The sequence below is a fragment of the Eurypyga helias genome, unplaced genomic scaffold (assembly GCF_000690775.1).
Source record: "Eurypyga helias isolate BGI_N326 unplaced genomic scaffold, ASM69077v1 scaffold52078, whole genome shotgun sequence".
In the NCBI taxonomy this organism is placed as follows: domain Eukaryota; kingdom Metazoa; phylum Chordata; class Aves; order Eurypygiformes; family Eurypygidae; genus Eurypyga; species Eurypyga helias.
In genome coordinates, this window is record NW_010266051.1 from 1 (window position 1) to 10,611 (window position 10,611).

The 10,611-nt window shown below is 39.2% G+C and overlaps 1 long non-coding RNA gene across 1 annotated transcript; it reads left to right on the top strand.

The window, feature by feature from the left end:
* The first annotated feature begins 272 nt into the window (after positions 1-272).
* On the top strand, positions 273-1,706 carry LOC104513528. Its single transcript, XR_727928.1, has 2 exons — positions 273-414; positions 1,319-1,706. It is a non-coding gene; the product is annotated as an uncharacterized LOC104513528 (long non-coding RNA).
* Positions 1,707-10,611: the final 8,905 nt, after the last annotated feature.

The following is a 10,611-nucleotide window of genomic DNA, read 5'->3' on the forward strand; positions in this document are numbered from 1 at the left end:
GTCTGTGATTCTATGATAATTCTGATTCTTGCTAGTTCACTAACTGCAGAGTAGCTGACTGTCCAGCCAGATAATCTCTGGCGTTTCAATTACACAAACATGTTTTTCAGGAGAAGGATCTAATTAAGTCACAGTGATGTCTTATTTTTCTGATCTCATTACTGTTCTTTTTAGCCCTGTGATTGATACAGCCAAGTATTTTTGCCTTCAAAAGCACAAAAGGAACATAATCCATCTCCAGAACCTGAAGTACTGTGAATTACTCTCTCCTTAGGTGGATTACAGTCAGTGGGGGCAGTGGAGCCAAGTGTACGGAAATCCACAACAGTATGGGCAATATATGGCTAACGGGTGGCAAGTACCATCGTACGGAATGTACGGCCAAGCATGGAATCAACAGGGCTTTGGAGTAGAGTGAGTAAATGTATTGAATTTTTTTAGAATATTCCAACAATGTTACATCTGAGTTTCAGGCTTGTGTGGCTCAAAGGTTGCACAAGGTTTCAAGCCTCGGGTGGGCTCCTGTGTGCTTAAAGCTTATGTTTCGTGATGAGCACGGACCACGTAACAGGGTGAGGCACTATGACTTGTACTTGCTCACACGTTTTACGTGTGTGGGTGTTGTGAGGTGAGGCAAGAGGACTTCTATGGTAGGGTTTTGGATGGTGATTTGTTGGATATCTAAAAATGGTATGCATCTGACTTGAGGTGGTGAATACTGGAGAGTCTGAGATAGGGAGCCCAGGTATTTGCCCAAAGGGTTCTTAACCCCTCAAGAGGAGAAACTACGTCCTGACAGATTTAATTTGTGCAGTTTCAGGATTTGGGTGGGCTTTGAATACTTGGTCTCTTGAAGACCAAGCCTTCACAACTTTAACAGACTTATTTTAAAATAATAACTTCTTTGTTCACGTAATTCGTCGTTATCTCTTGCCAGTTAAACACATTGAGTCCTGATAAACCTGTTACTGGTATTGACACCAGTTGGGCATTCGGAATTCCTTGCATTTCTTCATCGCTGATGTTGGCTTACACCCTTTGGAGGCGGTTGGCCTATGCAACTAGTACCCAACATTTGTGGGGCTTTTTTTTTTCCCTTTGTTCTTAAAAAGCTTGTGATTATTTTCAAGAATCACATGTTGTAGCACTTGAATTTAACTCCATTACAGCGAAGAAGACATGGTTCTCTCTTGGTATGAATAGTAGTATAGGAAGTATGGGGTTTGGGGTTTTTTGAAGTCTGTTTTTTAAATAACTTAACCAGCTTCCGTGATTATTTTTCCCTTTCCTTTTTCTAACCATCCTGTTTCTTTTTAAGCCAATCTCCATCTGCTGCCTGGATGGGTGGATTTGGTGCTCAGCCTGCCCAGGGACAAGGTGCTCCTGTAATACCTAACCAAGCTGGATATGGTATGGCAAGTTACCAAACGCAGTGAGCTGGGACTCTGTTTAAAAGTGTGTATTTCATGATAGGCTGCAGTTTCCAGTGACATTCTGAAGACTGGAATGTAGACAATGAAAAAAGAAAAATATTTATTTTAAAAATGGAAATGTTTGGAACCTTTAGCACAGCTTTGCTTTGGTGAAGGACACAAATGTCTTCTAGTTCTGCCTTTTTAAGTTTTTGTTCATGATGGATATGAACATGTTTTTCTTTGTGTACAAAAATTAAAAATAAAGTCAATAAAGACAATTCTGACTACAAATTTTGATATAGTAGGAGAAATGGCTAATGAATTTGATCTTTAGGTTACCATTCCATTTTTTTTTTTTTTTGGTTCTGTCTTCAGTGTTTTATATCACTGTGCTTTTTAAGAGATACGATGTTGAAAAACAGCAAGTTGCTTTTAGTTGAACACACATCCTGAAATAAACTGTGGACCAATCGTTACAACCTGCTAGACAGTATTGATTTTTCAGAAACCGGTGGGCATAGCTCAGAAAGCATATGTAGGTCTTGGAATAATTTTTTTAAAATATTTAATTTTTCTACATGCCTAAAGAAAACAGTCTGATACAAAGGGTAGTTCAGTCTACAATGAAAAACAGTACTGTCTGAGTAACTTCACACAACTTTTACTGTCCACATTCAGGCACACGTTAAAACTTTTCAGAGCTCGTTTGCTTCTTAAGGCTAGTAATTTGCATTTAATTTTAAGAAGTAAAAACCCTGTTTTTTACAAGTATGTTGTTTGTACTCAAATCAGACAGTCATACTTGCGCTTTTACATAAAGTTTGAAGGTTACACATTGTAAATATTTCATAATTACAGTGTTTCAAAAGCATGCTCAAACATAGAAGTAGCAATGTAATTATTCAAAGTAATACTTAATATACTCTGCTGCTTGAAACGCAGTAGATGGATGAGAATGTGCAAGACTGACATTTCCAAAGTTGGCTATTATGTAAAGTTACACAAAGAAGTATAACAAAGAGCCTTAATTTTAATTTCATAAATCTTTAATGCATCACCTTTTTGTCATTAGAAATACGGATTTTTTGCTTTACGTTATTTGGTATGTAAATACCTTGGTTAACAACCTTGTAAACCTATTTCAAGGTTATTATAAGTTGTATAGTATCTTGAGTGTTTTGAAAAATCTTGATGTTTTTTAAGTCTAGAAATATTTTGCCCAAGAATTTTTTAACAAGATTGTTAAAAACATCTTATTTTAGAGAATATTCAATGTGCCATTTGGTAAATGGAGATGCAGTTGAAACAGTACACTGAGTTGTGACTTCTTTTTAATTGAAGTTTTTGTCTTTATGGGCGGTTTGCATGTGATGAACCTGTACAGAGGCTGGGTTGTTTGTGTACTGAGTGTGTAAATGGATAAATCATGAAGATGTTAATGGTATACTTGGGTAACTTCTGAATTATTTTATGGATACATTGATATAAACTGCCTCAATAAATTTGAAGTTGAAAATGAATGTAAGATAGATACAAGTACTGTCTCTTACCCGTGACAGCTAGGGGGTGCAGATGTTCCAGCTGTGCACGACGCCGAGGCAGGCATGATTTAAATAGGATTTGCAGTGATAGCTCAGTGAAGCAAACTTGCATTTTAAAAGAAATGGAATGTTTGATTTTAGAGATGATAGTTCTAAATGAGTGTCTGAGAAGCTGCGTATCTTTTCTGTTTCTTACCATGCAGGTGTTGCAAGTTAGAACAAATTCTGAAATGGAAACTTGCCGTTTTGTTAAACCCAGCCAGGTTGGGCAAATAACTACACTTAATGCTATAGCAAATCACGTGAGGTTTCTTCCCTCCTCAACTACTTGACATGCTGAGTAGTACCTTGACTTTTAGATCAGGCTGAAAGTGAGATATGCTGGAAGAGCAGTACCCAGAGATACCTGTAACTCTGGGCATCTAATGCATGCAATAATGACTGCAGTTAGTGTGGAACCATAAGTGCTTGTGATGACAGAATTGGCCCCTTGTCTCTGTTTCTCCTTGATGGTATATGTAATGTTTTTCCGCTCAAGTTAGGAACCTCGTCTACAGGACTTCTGTTTTTCTATAGATTTTATATATACGCGTATATCTACGCAAGGTTCGGCCTATACCTGTACTTTGGGGAAAAAACACCCCATAAGTCCGTGTTTTTGTTACACTTAGCCGGTTGAAAAAAAAATCACAAGTCAGTAGATCAATGAATTGCAAGTTACTTCAGGATTTCTTAGTTTTCAGTTGAAATCTGGGGGTTTCTACATAATTGTGGTGTTTGACATATGACTGTGTTCTGGATGCATGCTGGTGTGTAAGCCGTATGTTCTTAGGCACTACTGAAGATCTAGATGATAGAAGCACACTGCCACATAAACGCCTGTGTGAGTGGGTGTCAGATTAAGGCAGTGATCTTTCAGGTCTCCATGTGTAGATCACCTAAATCTGATTATTTAATAAGCCTGCTGCAGAGCTGGGCCATACCTGACCTGTATTTCAGGATGAAACATGGGGTGTACTTTCTCATTGAAGGCTTTTGCTGTTGATTTTTATACAGCTTTTCTTTAATGGTGATACTTCTTCGCGGACTGCTCAAGGTGTAGGAGTCTACAGTGTCCTTTAATGCTTCCCTAGCGCTGTGAGGAAGACTTGTAATTTGGATTGCTTTCTATTCAGTAGCTTTCATAAATGGATCACTGACAATTTTTTGGCACCAAAGAGCCTCTTGCACCATAACTGCTTTTATGAGTGACTGTTACACTGTTGTAATTTCTCTAACTACAGAAACCAACCGCTACCTAACCCCTTCCACTAGGATTTGGGTTTCAAAAGGTATTGATTTATCGTGGCTTAAGTTGATGCGTGCAACCTGAGGTGAGGTTGTAATCTGCCATTGCAGAAAATGTTCAATAAAAGTGAAAAGTGATAGAGGGCTTATCCTGGATTGTCATCTGTCAAAACATTGTCCGTCTCTGCTGTAAAACTGACAACAGGCAGACAGGGCTGAACTTGTAAACTATGCACTCGCGGTCATGTGAAAGATGTTTTATTTCAACTTTTTCATACCAAACGATTTTGTATTTTGCAGAGTTGCAGTAGCAAGGCTGTGAATCTAAGGTTACATGTAGCTTTTCATCAGTCCTGCCTCCTTGTGTATATTAAGTTTTCAGACATACTCGGAAGCTTCAGAGACCATACCTTTCAGAACTTTCTTCCTTAGGGAGATAACTCTGTGAGACAGCTGTTCACTGTATCTGAACCATTTCCTTCATTTCACTCGCCAAAAAATGTCTCACAGCGAAAAAGGCTTAGTTTTGCAGAAAATCTGTGATTTGTTCTTCTTGTGTTTGTACACAAGGAAGCAGACTTAAACTGTATGGACATGATTAGTGTCTGATACTTTATTATCTGACTGTTTTTGAACAAGGGCACAAGTCTTTGCTTTAATCACGTGGAACTGTTTCCTGGTTGGCAATAAAGGATTTTTGTTGCACTGTTCTTACATGGCAAGATACAGGCAATCTTTTATTTGGTGTACTTCAAAAAAATGGATGGGGTTTGTAAAGAACTGCCTTGTTCCAGCTTGAATTTTTATATATATATATATAGATAGATACAGTTTGGAATCTCGATTGCTGCTCTAATAGCAAAAGGAAGTTGTTCTTTGGAAACAGAGTGGGAATTTGTTTGTTCTTATTGTATGTGATGCTGGTTCAGTGTTGGTGGATTTTAGGGGTTCACTGTGTAATGATTTTTCTGCTCATAAAAACAGTTGCAAGGCAGTAGCTGCTGGGAGGGTCTTTTGTCATGTTTCATTTCAGCCATTGAGTGAATCCAGTTGATTTGTTTTAAAAAATACATATGTCTTTGCTTTTCAGTATCACATGGATAAAATACACACACACCTTTAGCATTACTTCAAATCAAAGAAAATGCTGAAATGTTTCCTGAATGTTTTCTTTAAAAAGAAAAAGGCCTTTATGTTGATGAATGAACATGGATTCTGTCATCAAATTTCTGGGGATGTATGCTGAATCTAGATCATGGATGTGAATGACATGCTCTGCTCAGTGACTCGACCGGGTAATGACTCAAATTTAACTTGGCATCAGTAATAATTACTTGAATCCAAGTTATTCTTGCTTAAATAAGCAGCCACTCATGTTTTGCTTGAAGCTGATCTGAATCATCTTGGTTGTTGAAGTAAGTATTCCTGATATGCTATGGGAAGAAACATTGCTTCACCTTGCATCATGGTTTTCAAGCTGTCAGTAGGACATGGGAGTTGCGCAGATGGGATGTTTTTTGTTCAGAAGAAAAACGCTTAATGGAGTTGTGTCAGGGCATTCAGCGTAAGCTGACTTCTCTGTAGTGAGGGGTTGGACACTTCCCTTTGAAAACAAGGCATCAGTCACTGCTCTTTGCGTGAACGCGGGTTCTCACTGATCCCAGGTACTCAGCAACACTTTCCCAGTCGCTTGCAGGGGAGGGAGGAGGAAAGAGGGAAACGGTGAGACGGGGTGGTGCGTGTGCCAGACTAGTGTGCGTGATGCAGCGGCATCAGTGCCAAGTCACGCTGTCGAACACGTGACGTCGTGACAGGCTTACGCAGATATCGTGGCAGTAGCCAAAGGATTGTGACTGCTCAGACACAAACTTGCTTTATCTTATTGCTTAAAATAATTTTGCTTTAAAATTACAAAAATAAAAACCCCATAACCTTTGGCCATTTTCTCTTTGATTCCAGGGAAAATACGTGCACACTAAACAGCCTCTGAGTTGAATAAACAAAGCTTAAAGGAGCAAATTGCATTAAGCGTCTGCATTTGTAGACCTTTGCTTAATTTAGACCTCTTGGCTTGGCTTTCTGTTGTTTGTCTGTATCGACCCTTCTGTTTGTATAATTGCAATTTGAGATACGCTTGTTGAACCCAGAGAGGGTGGTGAGGCACTGGAACAGGTTGCCCAGAGAAGCTGTGGATGCCCCATCCCTGGGAGTGTCCAAGGCCAGGCTGGATGAGGCTTGGAGCAACCTGGTCTAGTGGAAGGTGTCCCTGCCCATGGCAGGGGGGTTGGAACTAGATGGTCTTTAAGGTCCCTTCCAGCCCAACCATTCTATGATTCTATGAATATCTTCCCGTTCTTTAAATGTGTGATTTCTGGAGCAGAGGTGGGTAGGAATTGAGTAAGAATCACAAATCTACCATTTGAAATGCTGACTAATGCTGACCTTTCCTAGGTGGACATTGACTTATTCTAGAGCCAACTCTGTAGGAGTTTAAACATGACAGGTGATGATGAAAAGCTGTCGTCCTCCATCTGAGTAGCTGGTTCTTCGACCTTAATAAATACAGAGTTATTACTGGGGTACTGTTCCGTGAAAAATGCTCTGTGTGGTTTCTTTGGTCTTTAAATGAAGCACATCTTTCTCATCCCACAAATGATTTGTTTCCTTTAATGTTGGGTTATCAAGCATGATGGGAAAGACCAATTGATACAATTTATTGCTTAATCAAACCTGCCAACTCAGGTACTGGCTGTGGGGCAAATAATTCTCTTCGGTATTAAAAGCACCATTTAATTTTGCAATATACCTTTGTACAGCCATTTTTGTGTGGGTTTTAGTTGCACGTGAAAGCACGAGGAGGCTACATGAATACGCCTTAGACCCTGAAGATGGAATCAACCTCTTGGAGCTGCTGTTATGTGCTACTGTACCGGATCACCGTTGTACAGCCAAATGCTGGAAACATTTCTGCATTGCTGCTTGCTTTGTTTTAAGTGCAAAGCTTGTGTTCTGTAGAGAATTCATCTGACCTGTATATTTGCACATACTCACAGAAGGCTGAGGTCCAACATTATTTCCTGAACTCTTGCTATCTCAGTATGAATTGGGGCTTCTTCCATTTACAGGCATATGCTATGGTTTTGTAGGAGAAATTTCTGTTGCATTTGTGACTAAAAACGTGGCTAATTTCAGGCTTTACAAAAAATGAAATGTGATTGCTTCTAATATGTTATTTCTGCATGAATTTTGCCTTCTCCTTGGATTTGTGTACTCAGTGGAATAAGGATATGAAAGCCCATGAAACAGTTCTCAAATCACAAGGGACATTTTCAGAAGTGAACTAATTACTCAAAGCTTGCAGTATGCATATAGCAGCCTCGTTCTGGAAGTGTAACAGCCAGTCATATGTATTGCTAATCTATTTATATGTATTGCTAATCTATTTTTAAATGGTCAGTACCTGAGGTCAGAGGACCAGTATCCATTGCTGACTATGTCGTGTTTTTAAAGAGATATAAGGCTATTCTACAAGGTGATGCATGCTGTGTTCATGTTGACTTGTGAGAGCATGCCTTCCACCTTCCTTTTGCTTTATGGCCTTTTAAGAAACAGTCTAGAACCTGTCCTCCAAGATGTATACGTGAAAATTTGTCAAGGCATGTGGTGATAACGCTTTAAATACACTTTACAAGGTCACGGGCCCAGCAACAAGTGTCTGACATGCCGCATCGGTTAGATAACCGATGTTGCACTGAAATGCTTCTACAGCAAAATCTCACTGGAACGTATCGCCAGAGTCTTTTCGACCTGTATGGCTTCTGAGTGAGAGGAAGGCAAGATGCAGAGTCACTAGATGTATCCACTTAAGTCCCAAACTTAGTTTACTGGGGCTGTAGGAACAGGCATTCCTCCATAACTCTTTTCACTGCAGAAAATACAAATAGTTATGTAAGTTGTGGGTTGTGATTCAGTTGTTGTCAAGACTGTGTATCTGATTTTACGTACCCTGTCTATTTTGCCGTGTTCTCACTTCAGTTACGTACATTTCTAGTCAACAGAGTTGTACTGGATTTTCATGCACAAGGAGCCCATCAGTTGCATTTGTGTCTGGTTCTTGGCAGAAACACACTGACCTCAGGTATCATTTTTACTGCTCCCCTGTGTTGCAAAAATACTTGATTTCTGTACTCTGTGCATGTTTTAATATTTACAGATGGATGTTGAAAGTGTGTGAAGTATCCCCTTTTCTTTGGTATCTTCAGGTTTTTACCAGACTGGACATAATTCACAAAAACTGAGATCTCTTGACTGTGTCCCCACCATCTGCATATAGCCCAGAGGGGCTTAGGTTGCTTTTAAGGTTTTGATGATGATTTCTTGCTAGTTGAATGTATGAATATTACTTTACCAAGTCAAGTTTTCTGTTGCTATAAAATCGGTTATTGAAAACCATATTTCTTCATTTCAAGTTCTAATTCATGGTGCTGCTTTATTTTCAGAAAGCTATTTTTGAATCTTGCAGGTACCCTGGAGGGTAAAAGAAGTGGTAACACTTGTCATTTTGTTTTACAATTTAAAGACAGTATAAAAGGAAACTAAAATTTCTTCACTTAATTATTTTCTTCTGCATAGAAGAGGCTGAAGAACCTCAAGAAGTAAGGTTAGTTTAGCAGTAAGGTTTTCATCAAACTTACACATGCATTTAATAATAACCTAATGAAACATTTTTTTCTTCTTGACTGTCAGATGCAAAGAATAACACAAAACTTTGGGTTTGTTTGGGGTTTTTTTTAATCATCCAGCTGAATTACAAGCTTTGAACACTTGGTCATGTTTTTTTCTCAGTGCAGTTTGTGAAGAGGTCTAGGTATAACTAACACAGGAGCACTGCTGGAATTGCTTAGCCTGTTTAAATACCGCTGCCAGAGTTGGGCAGTCTGTGTTTTGGCATGCATAAAGCTGCTGGAGTTGGAGGTATTGAGGAATGTTCCACAAGATTAGAGATAAAAGCTGATCTGGTGAACCTCTGCGTACTAGAAAGTATTACAGAGGAGCAAGTCAGAGCTTTCTCTGAGTTCAGAGTGAGCGATGCTGGGCACATTCTCCTGATTTACTTAGGCAAGCCTGAAATAGAATACAGTTTTCTACCAGAGCTCTTCAAAGCTGTTTTATGCTGTGTACCTTACAGGAAGGGTATGTTTGTATTTTCTCTGTGTATCTTCCTAAAAGATTAAACCCGTGGTTTATTATCTGCTCTTTTACTCTGGTATTTGTGAATCTTCAGATAGTAAATATATTTAGCCAAGACTTAAAAAATTTGATTTGCTGGTTCAAGGTTAATATAATGAAGTAGTGACTCTTGGCTTTGAACTGAACAAAAAAAAAAATCAGACCTTAACATCAAATCGTGTTGCTTTCTCCAAAAGGAGTAGGATTAACTGTATTTTAGCAGCAAGCCTGCTGCTGATTTCTTTGTGTTTAAACTGTGAAAACAGGGGTTAAAATATTTAGATTAATAAAAAGAAATCAGTTCTTCTAGATTGATGATGACACCCTGTTTGCATTTCAGCATTGGCTGATGTGGAAGGGAAAGCAGTGTTTGCCAGCCTATTGTGAGCACTGAGATGAACGTCAATGACGTTTGAAACTGCTTTTATGCACTGAACTTGGGATGCTGTGAACTGGCTGTGATGTCCACGCATGTGTTCTCGTGGGTTAAAAGGCCCTCTGTTGCCACACCAGAGTACAGTTTGCAGTGTGGCATCTAGTCTTACTTGCTGCAGTAACCTCTGTCACATCCCGTGAGGCTGGGTTTGCCCATCTATAGGATGTGTATTAGCAGATCACTTTCATGTGTGAACATATTTGGGCAAAATGCCAAACTTAGCCATATTCAAAAAGTCCTTTGAAAATTATAAAATTATAGTAATGCTTGTTTTTTCTTTCTGAACCTTACAGAAATGAGGATGAAGTGGTTAGCCCTTGGGTTTAAGTGAAGATGAGTTTTCTTAGAAATCCACGCAGTCAATGGCGTGCTCATTTGCTTAGAGATCTGAGGAAACTTAAACATCTTGTCCTGTCTTTTCAGCTCGTAAAACTTCATTACCAATTATGAGCCAAGACTGTTAGAAGGAAAACAAATTCTCGCAAGGATGTTCTGGCTTTGATAGTACAAGCAGGAAACTCCCAGTAGGAATACAGATATATGGGCTTTTGTGTCACGCTAGTCCAACTTCTCCTGTAAGGCTTGTTCCGTTGATAGTGTCTCTTCTGCCATGTGCCCTGGCAAAGGAAAGGGTGCTGGGGACAGTGGTGTTGTAAGTCTTGTGCGTAGTTGAGGGAGCCAGAGGATGTTAAGGTGGGACGGG